Genomic DNA, 18,274 nt, shown 5'->3' with positions numbered 1-18,274 from the left:
TGAACTCTAACCGGTTTCGTGACGTCAAATCACATCTTCAGGTGTACATCTACAAGAAACGATACGTGCAATAGACATTATGCTAAAATATATATACGTATCCTAATAATCTGTTGTCTATGACAACCAACATTAAAAACTCACAGGTCAGTAAAACATTTAAGTCCTAAAATGGGAAAGAGGGGAAAGCAAGATTTTCAAAATAAAGTACCGTTACCCGCAATAAGGAGGGCGTCATAGTCGAAATTGACCAGCTGAACAACTGACATGTTAAAAGCGCGTTTAGCTACAATGTAAAGAGCAATATAAGGAAACAAGAAAAATTAAAATTTCCCAACTAGCAACAAGGAAAGTTCATGGTTAACAAAATTCATTCTATAACAGGAAGCAGCGGACAGCAAACCTCCAAACGCCTAGTCGTACAGGGCCACACTGCTAGTCAGTGGAGGAGGAGGAGATTAGTGTTTGTCCCGTCGACAACGAGGTCATTAGAGACGGAGCGCAAGCTCGAGTTACGGAAGGATGCGGAAGGAAATCGGCCGTGCTCTTTCAAAGGAACCATCCTGGCATTTGCCTGAAACGATTTAGGGAAATCACGGAAAACCTCAATCAGGATGGCCGGGGACGGGATTGAACCGTCGTCCTCCCGAATGCGAGTCCAGTGTGCTAACCACTGCGCCACCTCGCTCGGGTCTAGTCAGTGTACTCATGCGTGTCACAGAGGCATCATACACATAGCGGGGAAAGTTACAAGCATTTTCGCGAGTGTGCAGATATGATGGGAATGACTGAGACCCCCGTTACACAGTACACTCACACAAACTATAAAATACTTCAGCGTAAAAATCATTAACATTAAATAGACCAAACGCAACAGCATGTAACAACCATTCCAGGATCAATAACAACGCGGTGGCATAATTACAACTTTATCTCCTTGAAAGGCAGGCAGAATTCGACGGTATACTGTAATGTCTTAACTCCACTGACTGCTAAGGGTTTGTTAGAGGTATAGCTTTAGATACTGCATAATTTCAATCTCTTCCAGAATGTGTAAGGTCTTATCGTTTACTTCTCTGTGTAAGACTTTTAAATTATTAACTACACCTGTCATGGAATGGCCAGAATGACGTAAGTGGCTAAGTAAACTTCGAACTCCTCTGATTCTAGAGTTCTCGGAAGCTAATACCAAACCCTTTGCAAGTCTGCCTCACACACTTGGAAGGATAATTGTCGCAATTGGTGCAATATACATTAGTAGCGTCGCACTTTTCAACAAGCTACCTTCTCTCTATGTACAAGTCTTCGGTTAAGATTCTGTGGGATAAAAAAGGATGGCTTTATCTTTTTTGTCGTTAACGTTTTGCATGCTTTCTGTGAAGTCGTGCCAAAGTATAGTATCTCATGGTAACCAATGAAGTCGTCTTCTCCCTCCTCCAACCTCCCAAGTGTGATTTCATTTCACTACCGTTTGACCTCTGCCTATTCCTAACGAATTCTTCTGTACGCAGTATACTATTACTAATATTATTTATGTCATTGGAATCGTATCCATGGACATGTACAGTGTGCAGAATACACTGAAATTCTCGATCATGTGTCTCATTAGACAAGGCTACACTGTCAAGACGGTACAACATTAATGTAGAAGCTGCCATCTTTTACCCAAGAAGGTTGGTTAGAACTGCGGTGTATGACAGTATCCATCATTGCGGCCTTTCTAAAAATGACATACCCAATCCTTGTATCCGGTAAGGAAATTTTTAGTTCTAAATAAGGTAGCCATCCTTCCTCGCGGTGTTCTGTGGTAAACTGGTCCTTTTCGTTTACAAAATTCATTTTATCAACAAAATCACAGCAAACCACCTTAGAACCGTTGTACAGCATCTGCATCGTAGTACAATTTTACTAGCGTATGTGGGAAGCTTAGTCATAAATATATTAGTAACCCAATATGACAACTGTGAGCCCATGGCCAGACCATGCTTCTGAAAGTAGGTACGACCCCCCCTCCCCCCCCCCCCCCAAACGTTAAATAATCGTAGATGAGCACTGCACTGAGGAGCTTGAGGACATCGTCAGTCTTATCTGCAGGGCTTCCGCTGTAATTCCTCAAGTTGTGACCAATCATATCATGCGCCGTGTCGACGGGAACGTTGATGTACATATTTTTTATATCTAATGATGCCGTATGCGTGGCCTGCCGAATATTCAAATATGACAGCTTATGAATCACCTCATCTCTGTTACGAAAACTGAAGTTACTTGGGTGGGAATAACGCTCATTTAGATATTTTGCCAGTGCTTTCTCAGTCAGATACCTAACGCCCCGTCTTCCCGTGTCAGGGCTGAAATGGTTTACCGACGTCTGAATGTTTCATATTTGTTGTCATAAAGCATTGATTATTAGGACAGATACCTGTTCTTTTATCATAATGTTGATTTTTACATCTCCTATCTTGTAGATGTACACCTGAAGATGTAATCTGACATTATGAAACCGGTAGTGCTTCTGTAAAAATTCATATACACCTGAAACGATTTATTTCAGAAACATGGATTACATCAACTGCGGTTATAATGAACAGAAAACTATTTGACCTGTGTCTCGCGCCACTTACTCCAGCTGTTGCCTACTCTGGTAACTGGCGAAACTGGGGTAACCAGAGCAATAGGGCCCTGTTTCTGCTTCTGACTCTCTCTAGATACATTTGCATGCTTGATAAACCCTCTCTGTCGCTTGTTAACATAATACCGCTCGTGTTTGCTTTTATGTCAGCCATGATAATCGCTATACTAATGGCTAGAGCGTTACGTGATAAACCGCTCATTGTTATTGCGCATAGCCCTGCCACCCTCTTTGTTACGTGCACACCACTACAGCCTAGAACAACAAGCGGCGTTACTAGTGGGTCCGGCGAATAGTGGGGCATTACAGCCTAAAAAGTGGAGGCTATTAGCCGACTGCAGCTAGCGACGCCACCAAGCTGCTTGTGGCGGGGTCCGACCATTGCCCTGGCTACTTGGGGTGGCCGAAAACCGTAACATGGCGTTGCAGTGAATTCAACGTGGATGACGGGTGGCGGCATTACTCGATCCATAGGATGCGCGTGCTCAGCCCTATTCTTCAATAGCTTCTCTTCTACAATACGGTGTAGAAAGTGCTTGTCGTAGTGCGCTACGAAATTGTTGTATTTTTTATAAATATGGAAATAGCAGATAGTACAACACGTTTTAACATATCAAAATTGTACTGTTTCTTGCGGTATACATACACATATTCAAATAAATATTTAGTTGTTTTTACCCACCTGATTTAGTACTTGTTACTGTTGTTACTGGCCTGTAACAATATTTTTCAAAAACTGTCAACAGCCAGAGACTGAGTTGAGTTTGCGTGAATGCTTTTTTGTGTGTGTATGTTGTCTGTTTTCGACGAAGGCCTTGTTGGCCGAAAGCTCGCTTTCCGACAGTCTTTTCGTTGTGTCTATCTGCGACTCACCATCTCCGCTATATAGGGAATAGCAACTATCATTTTCATAATATCGTCACATTCAGTCCTGAATTTTCCATTTTTTGATCTACATTCCTGGAAATTGAAATAAGAACACCGTGAATTCATTGTCCCAGGAAGGGGAAACTTTATTGACACATTCCTGGGGTCAGATACATCACATGATCACACTGACAGAACCACAGGCACATAGACACAGGCAACAGAGCATGCACAATGTCGGCACTAGTACAGTGTATATCCACCTTTCGCAGCAATGCAGGCTGCTATTCTCCCATGGAGACGATCGTAGAGATGCTGGATGTAGTCCTGTGGAACGGCTTGCCATGCCATTTCCACCTGGCGTCCCAGTTGGATCAGCGTTCGTGCTGGACGTGCATACCGCGTGAGACGACGCTTCATCCAGTCCCAAACATGCTCAATGGGGGACAGATCCGGAGATCTTGCTGGCCAGGGTAGTTGACTTACACCTTCTAGAGCACGTTGGGTGGCACGGGATACATGCGGACGTGCATTGTCCTGTTGGAACAGCAAGTTCCCTTGCCGGTCTAGGAATGGTAGAACGATGGGTTCGATGACGGTTTGGATGTACCGTGCAGTATTCAGTGTCCCCTCGACGATCACCAGTGGTGTACGGCCAGTGTAGGAGATCGCTCCCCACACCATGATGCCGGGTGTTGGCCCTGTGTGCCTCGGTCGTATGCAGTCCTGATTGTGGCGCTCACCTGCACGGCGCCAAACACGCATACGACCATCATTGGCACCAAGGCAGAAGCGACTCTCATCGCTGAAGACGACACATCTCCATTCGTCCCTCCATTCACGCCTGTCGCGACACCACTGGAGGCGGGCTGCACGATGTTGGGGCGTGAGCGGAAGACGGCCTAAGGGTGTGCGGGACCGTAGCCCAGCTTCATGGAGACGGTTGCGAATGGTCCTCGCCGATACCCCAGGAGCAACAGTGTCCCTAATTTGCTGGGAAGTGGCGGTGCGGTCCCCTACGGCACTGCGTAGGATCCTACGGTCTTGGCGTGCATCCGTGCGTCGCTGCGGTCCGGTCCCAGGTCGACGGGCACGTGCACCTTCTGCCGACCACTGGCGACAACATCGATGTACTGTGGAGACCTCACGCCCCACGTGTTGAGCAATTCGGCGGTACGTCCACCCGGCCTCCCGCATGCCCACTATACGCCCTCGCTCAAAGTCCGTCAACTGCACATACGGTTCACGTCCACGCTGTCGCGGCATGCTACCAGTGTTAAAGACTGCGATGGAGCTCCGTATGCCACGGCAAACTGGCTGACACTGACGGCGGCGGTGCACAATTGCTGCGCAGCTAGCGCCATTCGACGGCCAACACCGCGGTTCCTGGTGTGTCCGCTGTGCCGTGCGTGTGATCATTGCTTGTACAGCCCTCTCGCAGTGTCCGGAGCAAGTATGGTGGGTCTGACACACCGGTGTCAATGTGTTCTTTTTTCCATTTCCAGGAGTGTAATTACACACAGAAGATAACGTATAATAGGTGAAGTAACAACTGTGGTTGTTGTTGTCTTCAGTCCAGAGACTGGTTTGATGCAGCTCTCCATGCTACTCCTATCCTGTGCAAGGTTCTTCATCTCCAAGTACCTACTGCAACCTACATCCTTCTGAATCTGTTTAGTGTATTCATCTCTTGGTCTCCCTCTGCGATTTTTACCCTCCACGCTGCCCTCCAATACTAAATTGGTGATCCCTTGATGCCTCAGAATATGCCCTACCAACCTATCCCTTCTTCTAGTCGAGTTTTGCCACAAATTTCTCGTCTCTCCAATTCTGTTCAATGCCTCCTCATTAGTTATGTGATCTACCCATCTAATCATCAGCATTCTTTTGTAGCACCACATTTATAAAGCTGCTATTCTCTTCTTATCCAAACTATTTATCGTCCATGTTTCACTTCCATACATGGCTACACTCCATACAGATACTTACAGAAACGACTTCCTGACACTTAAATCTATACTCGATGTTAACAAATTTCTCTTCTTCAGAAATGCTTTCCTTGCCATTGCCAGTCTACATTTTATATCCTCTCTACTTCGACCATCATCAGTTATTTTGCTCCCCAAATAGCAAAACTCCTTTACTACTTTAACTGTCTCATTTCCTAGTCTAATTCCCTCAGCATCACCCGACTCAATTCGACTACATTCCATTATCCTCGTTTTGCTTTTGTTGATGTTCATTTTATATCCTTCTTTCAAGACACTGTCCATTCCGTTCAACTGCTCTTCCAAGTCCTTTGCTGTCTCTGACAGAATTACAATGTCATCGGCGAACCTCAAAGTTTTAGTTTCTTCTCCATGGATTTTAATTCCTACTCCAAAATTTTCTTTTGTTTCCTTTACTGCTTGCTCAATATACAGATTGAATAACATCAGGGAGAGGCTGCAACCCTGTCTCACTCCCTTCCTAACCGCTGCTTCCCTTTCATGCCCCTCGACTCTTATAACTGCCATCTGGTTCCTGTACAAATTGTAAATAGCCTTTCGCTCCCTGTATTTTACCCCTGCCACCTTCAGAATTTGAAAGAGAGTATTCCAGTCAACATTGACAAAAGCTTTCTCTAAGTCCACAAATGCTAGAAACGTATGTTTGCCTTTCAGTAATCTATTTTCTAAGATAAGTCGTAGGGTCAGTATTGCTTCACGTGTTCCAAGCAACGACTAAGACATGAATTACCTCTCCGCGGGGTCTTGGCCGCCTTGCCACGGTTCGCACGGCTCTCCCCGTCGGAGGTTCGGGTCCTCCCTCAGGCGTGGGTGTGTGTGTCGTCCTTTAGCGTAAGTTAGTTTAAATTATATTAAGTAGTGTGTAAGACTAGGGACTGATGACCTCAGCAGTTTGGTCCCATGGGTACTAACCACCACCACCATGAATCACCACAGTCTGTGTACCAAGTTTCCTTCTGCTGAAAAACTCTTGTTTAGTTCTTTATTAATTCACATTATATCTTATTTTATGTTGCCGAGCCAACCAATAAGGATTTTGACATCTAACTGAAAAGTGTAGTTTTATCCTCACTTAGTCAAAGTACAGAGCAATTAAAATTTAATGTAGGCATTACAAAGACCGCCTAAGGGGTGACGAAGGGGTTGCCTAACATTTAGGTGATAGAGCAGTAAGGGGCTGTATTGGTGTTTCCGTTTCTGACAGGCATATTTTGAGCGTGTTCACCAAAGGTGCGTGGGTGGCACCGAACGTGTTGCCGAAGTGAGGGATCTTAAAGAGACCATTTGCCGTTTTATTCACGCACATGTTAATGTTGAAACCCCCTCCCCATCCCCCCCCCCCCCCACCCGCACCCCCTCCCACCATGATCACGCCCTTTGCTGCTACGGATCACGTTCAGATTTGGTCGAATGGTTTTGAACGGTCCCTAATGGTTCATTGAGGATGCGTTCCCATAATTTCCTCACAAAACGGTTGAAACACCCAAGGGTGTTAGCAGTGTGAAAGATTGTCGAGGATGTCTTCCTGTTGCTCATCGCACTGCGAACTGACTTGTTCACCCGCAAAATATGTGGAAATCAGCACCCAATTGCATGAGGCATTTTCGTGTCGATTTCGAGTGGCCATGTGTCTGAAATGTTTTCCTCGGCCATTCATAAGAAAACTGCGTGGTTTCAACGCTGGGTGTCGCTGTTCTGACCTCCATCACAGAGGTGTCAAAACAAGGCGTGAGATGTGGATAAGAGGGGCTTTGACGACATTCTCATCCTGCAACACGTTCACCGTTGCGTTGGACAGAACTGTGGTGAAATTTGGTGCCAACGTGAAATAATTAACCCACCTTCTGTTGCGAATAAATTTTGATAGTAAAGAGGTAATAAGAAAATACCTTGCAAGACCCTGAAGTTTTACAGCATGAAAACGGCAAATGTAGTAAGAGATAAAGATTTTTGCTTTTATCATTTTCTGAGGGGTTCAACGAGAAAAGGTTTGAAATTATGTCTAAAGTTTATTGAAACCCACTAAGTGCCTCATTCTCACTGGATGAATAGAGTCTGGGTAACTTGCGCGCCTGAAGTTCCACTGCCTGAGGACATATACACAGTTTCCAGCTTTAATACTTGTTTCGCTGTGATGAACCTTAAACGTAAAGTTATACCACTTAATGAGTAGATTACATAGCATTTTAAATTTTTAAACTCGCTCAATAAGTATATTAAATATTGAAAATAATACTCTTTGTTGCTCCTTGAAGTTATTTAGCCACGGAAAACACTCAAGCAATAATCCATTTCATGCAACACATTCTAAAGCATATTTGGAGTAACTGAAAAGAGATAATTAGAAATGCATGTTTTCAGTCCTGGATTTGTTTTCAGCATAGAAGGCAGTATCCATAGTCTTCAACGGAATCACATAAGAAGAAATCCATGAGTATCGAGTCCGTAGATCCAGGTGGCCAAAAGCATAACACCGTGTCCTCACGTCCTATGCGTCACATTCAAAGGTTTGGAAAATGTTGATTTAAAAATGTGCAAACCTCCATACCGTAATAGAGGGTGCTTCGTCTTTCTGAAAGGTATAATCTATAGAATCCATATGAAGCTGTGGCGACAGCTACTGCTCAAACACGTCCAGGTAAATCAATGGTTGCTAGGGCAGCAGAATGCTGTTAGTACGGGATCTGCAATTTTCACTCACGACGTAGAACTTTTCACTTATGCACCAGCGCTCATACACCGGCTTCAGATTCACTGTGCATGCGCAACGATCGAAATTTTGAGCTTTTTTTTTTTTTTTTTTTGCATTCTGTGTATCCATGTATCGCCAGGCATTACATAGTTATAGAATTTGTAAATGCTATTTTTGAATTGCTCTGTGAAACATAAGCTTCCAGTCAGTCATGTAGCATACATAGGATGATTTCGCATTTTTCTAACCCTTTTTGCTTTTCTTTTTTAACATAAATGCAAGAAGGAGAAGTTGTTCATAGGAGGCCATTATTTCAACTGATTGTTTTCCGATGAGAAGTGAGCAATTGTTCAAAGGTTACGAAAGCTGTAGGCAGTTCATAAATCCTCCGCCAACTATCAGCGCCACTAGTGACGTCACAAGTTGCGGCACTCGTTGCCTCGACTAATGGCGCCATAGCTTGTCTGAGCCGGATTATGGACGATTACTGGCATGTGTATCACAATTAAAGTCCGCTGCAGTCGCCGTTGAACTGTTGAGATAGAGTGAATCACAATGGTTTCAACGATGCAGCGTCGAGCTAGCACTGACAGGCGAAACTGTATGCCACGATGTCCATATGAGCAATACAGCGGCCATATCGTGCGGGAAACACATTGCATCGTTCAGCACCATCTGATCACTGTGTAGTACTTACTGGTTTCACACGTCCATCACTCCATCACTGTCGTACCAAAATGCTGTTGTGTCACAAACCCATTTCCAGATGACGGATCATGCAGTGTTTCCATTCGTTCAGATTTTTGCGGGTAAGTCTTGATTTTTAACAAAATGTCCCGTGTGTCAGAACCCTGTTTGGAGACAAGGAAATGTCTCAGATATTCGCATTATGCCTTGTACTCTATCCCAATACAATACTTTGTGTGCCTGAGGTTTTGGAATATTAGCATTATGCTACATTCGCACGCACAAATTAATCCAATTTGGCCCTCAGATCCGATATATAATATGGATTTTTCGCAAACTCGACGGAAGCATGATGTTGTAAATGTCTTCATGTTCTTTTCTTGGATGTGCTGTACAGATGTTTTCTGTTTCCACTGCCTGCAGCAGTGACATTCGTAAACCACGTCTTAATGTTATCTGTGTTAATCGCAGGGAAACGCAAGACCGGTCTGAATAATAATTTCGTGTTAAAGGATACCGTGACGATGCTGAGTGCACAATTCATAGTGCGTCCTTGTACTGAATAACGTGAAGTCAGACATACATAAAGGTACGCTTCTGATTAACTCTTCTCAAGTGAATCTTCATAACTACTTTTTGCTAAAAATTGTTTTAGACGAGGAGAACCAAATTTCCTTAATCTGCCATTGCCTCCTTGCTCCTTCGAGGCCATTACTCGTCAGAAATGTAACAACAATCAAATCATTGGATGAAAGTCGATGCTGTTGCACTAAAAAAGGGTCGTGGACTGTACGGCTGATCCCAGCGGAGGTTCGAATCCTCCCTCGGGCATGGGTGTGTGTGTGTGTTTGTCCTTAGGATAATTTAGGTTAAGTAGTGTGTAAGCTTAGGGACTGATGACCTTAGCAGTTAAGTCCCATAAGATTTCACTCACATTTGAACATTTGAATTAAAAAAGGCGAAACTGGTTTAATATGCTGGCACAGGCTAAGGATATAAAAAGAATCGATTATCCTTATTCATTATCTTCCAAAAGACAAAAAAAGTACTACGTCAGTCAACTGGACCAACTGGATGAAAAAAGCGAGACGACACTTCAACTCTAAAAGAAAAACGTCCTCTTTCATCATGACAATACACCTCACAATGTTGCTTTCTCGAAGGGAAATACGATTTATAACACCGACCGTTCAAAAAATTTCCGAGACCGATTCTGTTCCTTGCGTATAATCGACCCCAGCGCAGTAACTATTGAGGCAGCTTGAACTAAAAATTGTAAATAAGTGTGCATTCAACCAGTAGCTGTGAACCGGCAGTGTTAAATAGTGGACGTGCGGCCATAGCATGTCACCTTTGTTGTGTCACAAATCGCAATGGTGCAACATCTGTAAATCAAGTAGTCAAGACACTATCCAAACTGTTTTGAAAGAGAGAAAAGTGGGTACAAAGTTTGTCCCATACACCCTGACTGCCGAACAAAAACAACTACGTGCTCGTCGGCTGCCGCGATTTCACTAAAATACAAAGCACTGACAGTCACGGTAACGAAGCTTGGTGGTATCAGTAAAACCTACCACAACAAAACAAAGTGCAAAAATTCACATGAAAGGTCAAAGCTTTGACGAGATAACAGACATAACAACTATCTTAACTTACCTCTATTTTTATGAATCTAGTATCGAAACTTTTTGGAGTGATTGAATATGAAGTGTAAATTAATGAAACAGTCATCTCCTTCTGATTTCCACCTTTTCCCCACACCTTAAAAAATGTTAAATGTTGCTGAAAAAAATTCTGAGCCTATAGGAAAGATATACAAACCCTTGGAATCTTGAAAATCTGCCAGAACCGTTCTTTACGTAGTGTACCTACATACTCGAAAAACAGTGGACAAAGCACATTTAGTTGATGTCGAGAAAGAAATGCAATTGGGCGTACATTGCTGTTTTGACCTCGTAGAAATTCAGGTACTGTGATTCTACTCATTCCGTGGCGGATCTGAAGACAAGCTGTCGGTTTAGTGGAGCCATTTCCCTATACTAAATTCATCATTATATCCTGCCAGAATCTCAAACACTAGAAAACCTGCTGTCCCCTTTATCCGACATACACGTCAGCTGGTTAGCGTTAGCTAGGAGAGCGCGCTCCCGCGTCATAAACTTTAACGTAGCATTGGGCCGCTCCATAGACTTTAATGTAGTGGGAATACATGTCGGAATTTAAAGCTGGTGCCCTCAGATCTAAAATTCTCACGCTGATGTAACCGGAATCTTTTTATCAGTGCGACTGTGGGAAGACTGATTAACTGAAGTATTGTATACCACAATTTTACAATTTGAGAAGTTCTTGAAATGATATCAAACTGAAGCAGAACTATAAGCCTATTCGATGGGACGTCAGGTGATCAGTGGCTGGTCAACATTAATGATTTTATTGTTGTTCTTGATATTTTCATGGGTAATGAAAATTCTATAAGTTTTTAGGATTGCAGCTGATGTCGACGTCGACGTCAACGTCACCCAGCTCCAACCCCGAAACTTTATGGAACAGTTATTTCATTGTTGGCCTGGTGCTGGGAGAAGGGGGAAGGGGGAGGACTGTGTTTGAATGATAAGCAACTGAAAGTGAGAGACGTTGCACGAAACTTAATTTCTTGTTGTGTCTATCTCCTTTACGCTGGGTTTCGTACAGGATGGCAGTTATCAAGTATCCTGATGTTCTGTCCCCTGTTAGAGATGGAAGAGATGCAAGCAGGTAGGCTTATTTGTATAATGCAGCGATTGTTCTGACTTCTAATCTGGAGGAACAAAATTTGTTCCTTGTAGCATCCAATACATTATATTTCGTCCAAATTTATACTGACAATAATCCGTAATTTCCTGATTTATTATTACGACTTTCTTCTGTTGATTTAATTGCATTTTCTCATTACATTTTAAAATACACTACTGCCCATTAAAATTGCTACACCAAGAAGAAATGCAGATGATAAACGGGTATTCGTTGCACAAATATATTATACAAGAACTGACATGTGATTACATTTTCACGCAATTTGGGTGCATAGACCCTGACAAATCAGTACCCAGAACAACCATCTATGGCCGTAATAACGGCCTTGATACGCCTAGGCATTGAGTCAGACAGAGCTCGGATGGCGTGTACAGGTATAGCTGCCCATGCAGCTTCATCACCGATACCACAGTTCATCAAGAGTAGTGATTGGCGTATTGTGACGAGCCAGTTGCTCGGCCACCATTGTACAGACGTTTTCAGTTGGTGAGAGATCTGGAGAGTGTGCTGGCCAGGGCAGCAGTCGAACATTTTCTGTATCCAGAAAGGCCCGTACAGGACCTGCAACATGCGGTCGTGCATTATCCTGCTGAAATGTAGGATTTCGCAGGGATCGAATGAAGGGTAGAGCCAGGGGTCGTAACACATCTGAAATGTAACGTCCACTGTTCAAAGTGCCGTCAATGCGAACAAGAGATGACCGAGACGTGTAACCAATGGCACCCCATACCATCACGCCGGATGATACGCCAGTATGGCGATGATGAAAACAGGCTTCCAATGTGCGTTCACTGCGATGTCGCCAAACACGAATGCGACCATCATGATGCTGTAAACAGAACCTGGATTCATCCGAAAAAATTACGTTTTGCCATTCGTGCACCCAGGTTCGTCGTTGAGTACACCATCGCAGGCGCTCCTGTCTGTGATGCAGCGTCAAGGGTAACCGCAGCCATGGCCTCCGAGCTGATAGTCCATGCTGCTACAAACGTCGTAGAACTGTTCGTGCAGATGGTTGTTGTCTTGCAAACGTCGCGATCTGTTGACTCAGGGATCGAGACGTGGCTGCACTGACCGTTACAGCCATTCGGATGAGATGCCTGTCATTTCGACTGCTAGTGATACGAGGTAGCTGGGATCCAGCACGGCGTTCCGTATTACCCCCCTGAACCCACCGATTCCATATTCTGCTAACAGTTATTGGATCTCGACCAACGCGAGCAGCAATGTCGCGATACGATAAACCGCAATCGCGATAGGCTACAATCTGACCTTTATCAAAGTCGGAAACGTGATGGTACGCATTTCTTCTCCTTACATGAGGCATCACAACAGCGTTTCACCAGGCAACGCCGGTCAACTGCAGTTTGTGTATGAGAAACCGGTTGGAAACTTTCCTCATGTCAGCACGTTGTAGGTGTCGCCACCGGCGCCAAACTTGTGTGAATGCGTATCACAGCATCTTCTTCCGGTCGGTTAAATTTCGCGTCTGTAGCGTGTCTTCTTCGTGGTGTAGCAATTTTAATGGCCAGCAGTGTAATTGTCATGCAAATACTTTCAAACTTTCATGTGATAATTATGACAATAAGATCGGTGACCACTCTTTAAATTGCCATAATAAATTGAAGTCTGCTTGAGAATAGGAAAAAGAAGCGACAAAAAATACAGAAGTGTAAGGCTATAAACAGTACCATCATAGGAAGCACAGAAGTGATAACACCATGTAACTCATACATACCAGGTACCGCAAGGTGCAGTTTGTCAAAAACTGTAAGAAAATTAATGTAAAAGTACGAGGGATGGTTAGCGTTGTATCATTCATACCACTGATGACGAACCACACCTTACGGCGCCAATTATGTATGTGTTACATAATGTTTCGATGTCTTTTTTTTTAATTTTTTCTCTGATGGTTTTGTTTGTAATGTTACAGTTTTGTAATTCCTGTTGCCTCTATTTCCTGTTCGCACTTGGAGCACTTAAGATAAAGTGCCGGGCTGACGCCTTGTCATACGATCCGCTATTCTTTCTATTAAAAATTGAAAACATTAAATGATCAAGGCTTTTTTCATTTTTTAGTACAAAGAATCACGGATTGTATGACAAGGCGTCCATATTCAAATTGCATTCGACACTGCATACCCTGTCGACGAATGTATTGGATGATATGCCTTCCTGCTTTGTTTCTCAAAGAAACTTCAAGTTGAGACCAATTGGTTTTTTAATTACATAAATCCGTCTTATTATCGACCAGGTACTTTTCCTCAACATTCCAGAATATGAGGAATTCTATCAGTACCTTTCCTCTCCTCACAGTAAGACGCAAATAGTTGTGATTTTCATTCTTGAGATTTATTTCATTCAGAACCGAGCCAGCTGATATCCCCGCAATTCACGCCTTTCTCAGGACTCTTCTTTACATCTAGAATTTGTGCATGTCAGTTATTCGACACTTAGTCCGTATCACTATCCAACTTCCATGTCACAAATGGAACACTACAGCCCTGTTCGGACCATCGTTTACGTTGAAATTTCATGGTTACAAATACGATGCACACTGTTCATTGTGCCCAGGAAGATTATATAAGAATTCGCTTCCACTCATTCCCATTCTATTTTAAACTTTCAATTGGCTCTGGCGACGTGCGAAAAGAATGAAATTTTAGTTCGTTGTACGCTGAAGAAAAAAATCGCATCAAAAAATAATCGGAGTAATAAAATTTCGGAAATACATTTTTGTAGGTGACATAATAAAGTGATTAACATTGCAAGATCACAGGTTAATGTAAGCGCGAGATAAGCCACTGCAAAATCGAAATGCTCGTACATTAATAATCGGTGCAAACGCCACAATGTCGAACGCAAGCATGCAATCATGCATGTATTGTGATATACAGGCGCCGGTTGTCAGTTTGTGGCATCGGATTCCATGCCTGTTGCATTTGGTCAGACAATATAGGGACGGTTAAGGTGGTTGTGGATGACGCTGGACTTGTTGTCCGTTAACGTCCCATAGTGCTCGTCTGGAGACAGAGCCAGCTATCGGGCAGGCCAAGGCAACATGTCGACACTCTGCAGAGCATGTTGGGTCCCAACAGCGATATGATGGCGAGTGTTATCCCGTTGGAAAACACTCCCTGGAATGCTGTTCATGAATGGCAGCACTACAGGTCGAATCACTAAACTAACGTACAAATTTACTGTCAACGTGCGTAGAATAACCTCGAGAGTGCTCCTGATGGCATACAAAACCACATTCCAGACCATAATTCCAGGTGTAAGTCCAGTGTGTCCAGCATGCAGACAGGTTGGTTGCAGGTCCTCAACTGGCTTGCTCCCACCCAACACACGGATATCACTGACACAGAGGCAGAACCAGCTTTCATCAGAAAACACAATGGATCTTCACTCTGCCCTCCATTGACCTCTCGATTGACACCACTGAAGTCGCAAATAGATGTGGTTTGGGTTCAGTGGAATGCACGCTACAGGGCGTGTGGCTCGGAGCTGTCTTTGAAGTAACGGATATGTTACATTTCGTTGTGTCACTATCGTGCCAACTGATCTGAAATTGGTGTTTCAGATGCAGTACGATGTGTCAGAGCCAAACGCCGAACACGATGGTCTTCCTTGTCGACAGTGCCGTGTGGCCATCCGGAGCCTGGTCTTCTTGCGAAACTACATTCCCGTGACCACTGTTGCCAGCAGTTACGTACAGTGACTACATTCCTGCCAAGTCTTGTTGCAATATTGCGTAAGGAACATCCAGTTTCTTGCAGTCCAAATACTCGACCTTATTCAAACTCATTGAGGTGTTCATAATGGCGTCTGTGTCGCCTTAAAGGCATTCTTGACTAATATCAACTCACTGCGTCCAGTCTCAAAGGTAACTGACGCTCACGTGCGCTCCTGCGTGTATTTAAAGCAAACCTGATTTGCCTATTCTTACTGGCGCTACTAGTGTCACTTTTATGAGGCTGGAGCGAAATTTAAATAGACATCATGTTTCAGATACTGAAACACGTCTACCAACTTTCGTTTATGCCACACGACGCCTACTTGGTGTTGCGATTTCTTTTCTGTCAGTGTATTAGGATACTTACACGCTTAATAACATATATCGTGTAATATTGATAATGTCCGCTCTATCTAATCATTGCGATTACAATTTGTTAAATGAGTGTAGAAATCGCCTAAACACTACAGCAACATTTGAACAGTTCCTGTCGCCGCCGAGCCATGCTCTACGCGAGGCACAATGCGCCAAGGGAAAACAACAGGCGCGCCCTGTGACGTCAGAGCCTAAGCCTACAACATGCAGTGCTAACAGAAGACATTCACCATTCGGCTTCCAGATATAATTTCTTATGCAACGCTACAATGAATTACAATCGCGGCAAGCATTATTTGTGTTGAGACACAAGCGGTCTGAGGATGCTTAATAGGGGGAGGGAGGGGAAGGTGGGGGAGAGGGGCGGCAAGCGCCTGCGCAGGACGCAGACGCACAAGAAGGCGTGACCGCTCTGTTGGGCCTGTAGGTCTTCGGCGCGCTCACTCCTCGCCGGTGGCTCCAAAGACAGTGGAAGCTGGCGCGGAGGAGTAGCCTGCCCTTCTGCTAGTGGCGTACACACCATTGTCGTCTAAAACTGTCATTCATAAGCTGCTAGCTGATATTTCAATTTAGGAAACGATATAAGGAAGATTTCGTAAAGCAAAGGTAAGTGGACTAACGAAATTAGTTGCGAGATACATGCAAGTGTGTACTATGCTACTAGTTTTTGCAAGACTTCAATGAGAAAACCTACTCGTGATGAGCTGCAAAAGATCCGATCTGCTTTCTTCCTGTAGTCGTGCATGAAAATCTGCTGGTATTAAAAAAAAAAAATTGTTGTGAGACCCCTGTCACCCTACATCACACACATGTGTGTGTCTGTTTACACGTTATTAATACCGTCCAAGCAACAATCGTAAATACAGCCTTATTACGAGGTTTGTTGCAAAAGTAAATAAAGCACAGAAAGTATATTTATACCTCTATATTCGTATATTTTGTCAGTTTTTGTTTTGAATGTACTCTTTAGTTTATTTTTCATAGAGTCGCTACCGATTACCATACTTTCCGTTTTTTACGCGAATAGAGAAAGCCCAGGTTCGTTTCCTGTTCCGAAACACACTTTTAGCTTGTCAGGAAAATTTATTAGTGTGTTCGTTACAGTGTACAGTGATGTAAGCACGGATAACAGCCTGTTATTACATGAAACATTGAACTTTATTTCCTATCGCTTGTTTCTTTTCTGTTCATGTTGCTGAAAACTGCTCTCGATGAACTGCAAAAGATATGATCTGCTGTGTTCGTGTAGTCGTGGCAGAAATGTCTGCTGTTATCATAAAAATATAATAAAGTCAGTTGTCAACCGTCTTGAACAATGTGTTGAGCAAAAAAAATTATTGTAGTTACGGACTCCACGTACTTTTCACTGCAGCAATAGGATTCTCATTGCTTTCCGGAGAATATACGAACAAGCTTTCAAGTTACTTTTGTCTGTCACACATCTTTGTCAATAGGTTACCAGTAAAACAAACTGCTAGTAGCATCAGTCTCCCTTTCTGAGCTAAAGTTGATTTTGATGAAGACTGGGGAAGATAATTGATTGTTTCGATATTATAATTACGAAAATCGTTATTACATCTAAACCATAATGGCTTACACTCAGATTCAATCATCAAAAACCTGATTACGAAAAGTAATAGTCTATTAGACGATCATGGATATTATTATTCTTAGGGCACGCTTTTTTCAAATGAAAACTTTTCTGTGTTAAAGATGATATATACTGAAATATTTTCTATAGGAAATTATTGAATGAAAATCAGCAATCCACCTAACTTGCTGATTTGTGTCTCTGTAAGAGTTGGAATTATGAGAACTGCAGAACTGGATGAAATGAGTTGCTAAACTAATTCCAAAGTACGGCTTTTTTCAGTTTAGATTCTCATCTTAAGTTTTTAAGATCGTGCTCTTATGCATTTACTACATTTATGGTTTATATTGCATCCCTTAGTGTGCTGAACGGAGTACTCTGTCTAACTTAAGTATTATGAAACGACTTGCAGAAAATCAGTCAGTCACTATTTTAAAGTCCAATTTATAAGAATTAATTACGCTCTGTGAAAGTTAACAGATCAGATCAGCGTGTCTGGCTAGCACGCAAGCACAGATCCTTGCTCGCAACAGACGCATCCCAACAGTTTTAACATATTAAGCACTTGCACGTACTTCAGATTTCTTCTACTGATGAATATCTTCTGGGAATGATTATAATGCTCTTTTCATTTGCAAAAAAGCACTAAATATGTCGTGTGTTAATTGGAAGATCATTTACACAGTCAAAGACAAAAATAACGAAGGATTGTGCGTTATGGAACGCTATTAATGATTACAGAAAGATCTTGCCGTCTACGTTTCTTGCTCCGCTGTCAATAACTTCTGAGTACTGTGCTTTCAGTGTACATTGCTAAACAGAATCATTATAAATTTCATAGCCACTCCATATACTGGGAGAGGACAAAGATGCAAACTCAGCACATTAGCATTCT

At 43.1% G+C, this 18,274-nt stretch overlaps 1 protein-coding gene across 3 annotated transcripts in view; it reads left to right on the top strand.

Annotated features, from left to right (window-relative positions):
* The window catches only part of LOC126457288 (organic cation transporter protein-like), a 312,321-nt gene that overhangs the window by 100,929 nt on the left and 193,118 nt on the right, over positions 1 to 18,274 (top strand). Inside the window, exon 1 of one of the 3 annotated variants that reach the window (XM_050093460.1) lies at positions 16,234 to 16,394. The exons of the other annotated variants lie outside the window; for them this stretch is intronic. The gene's annotated coding sequence lies outside the window, so the exon portion shown is untranslated. Of the gene's footprint in view, positions 1 to 16,233; positions 16,395 to 18,274 lie in introns of those variants that run through there. 3 annotated transcript variants of the gene reach the window in all.

The sequence above is a fragment of the Schistocerca serialis genome, chromosome 2 (assembly GCF_023864345.2).
Source record: "Schistocerca serialis cubense isolate TAMUIC-IGC-003099 chromosome 2, iqSchSeri2.2, whole genome shotgun sequence".
NCBI classification, from domain to species: Eukaryota; Metazoa; Arthropoda; class Insecta; order Orthoptera; family Acrididae; genus Schistocerca; species Schistocerca serialis.
This window is presented reverse-complemented; position numbering and strand designations above follow the sequence as displayed.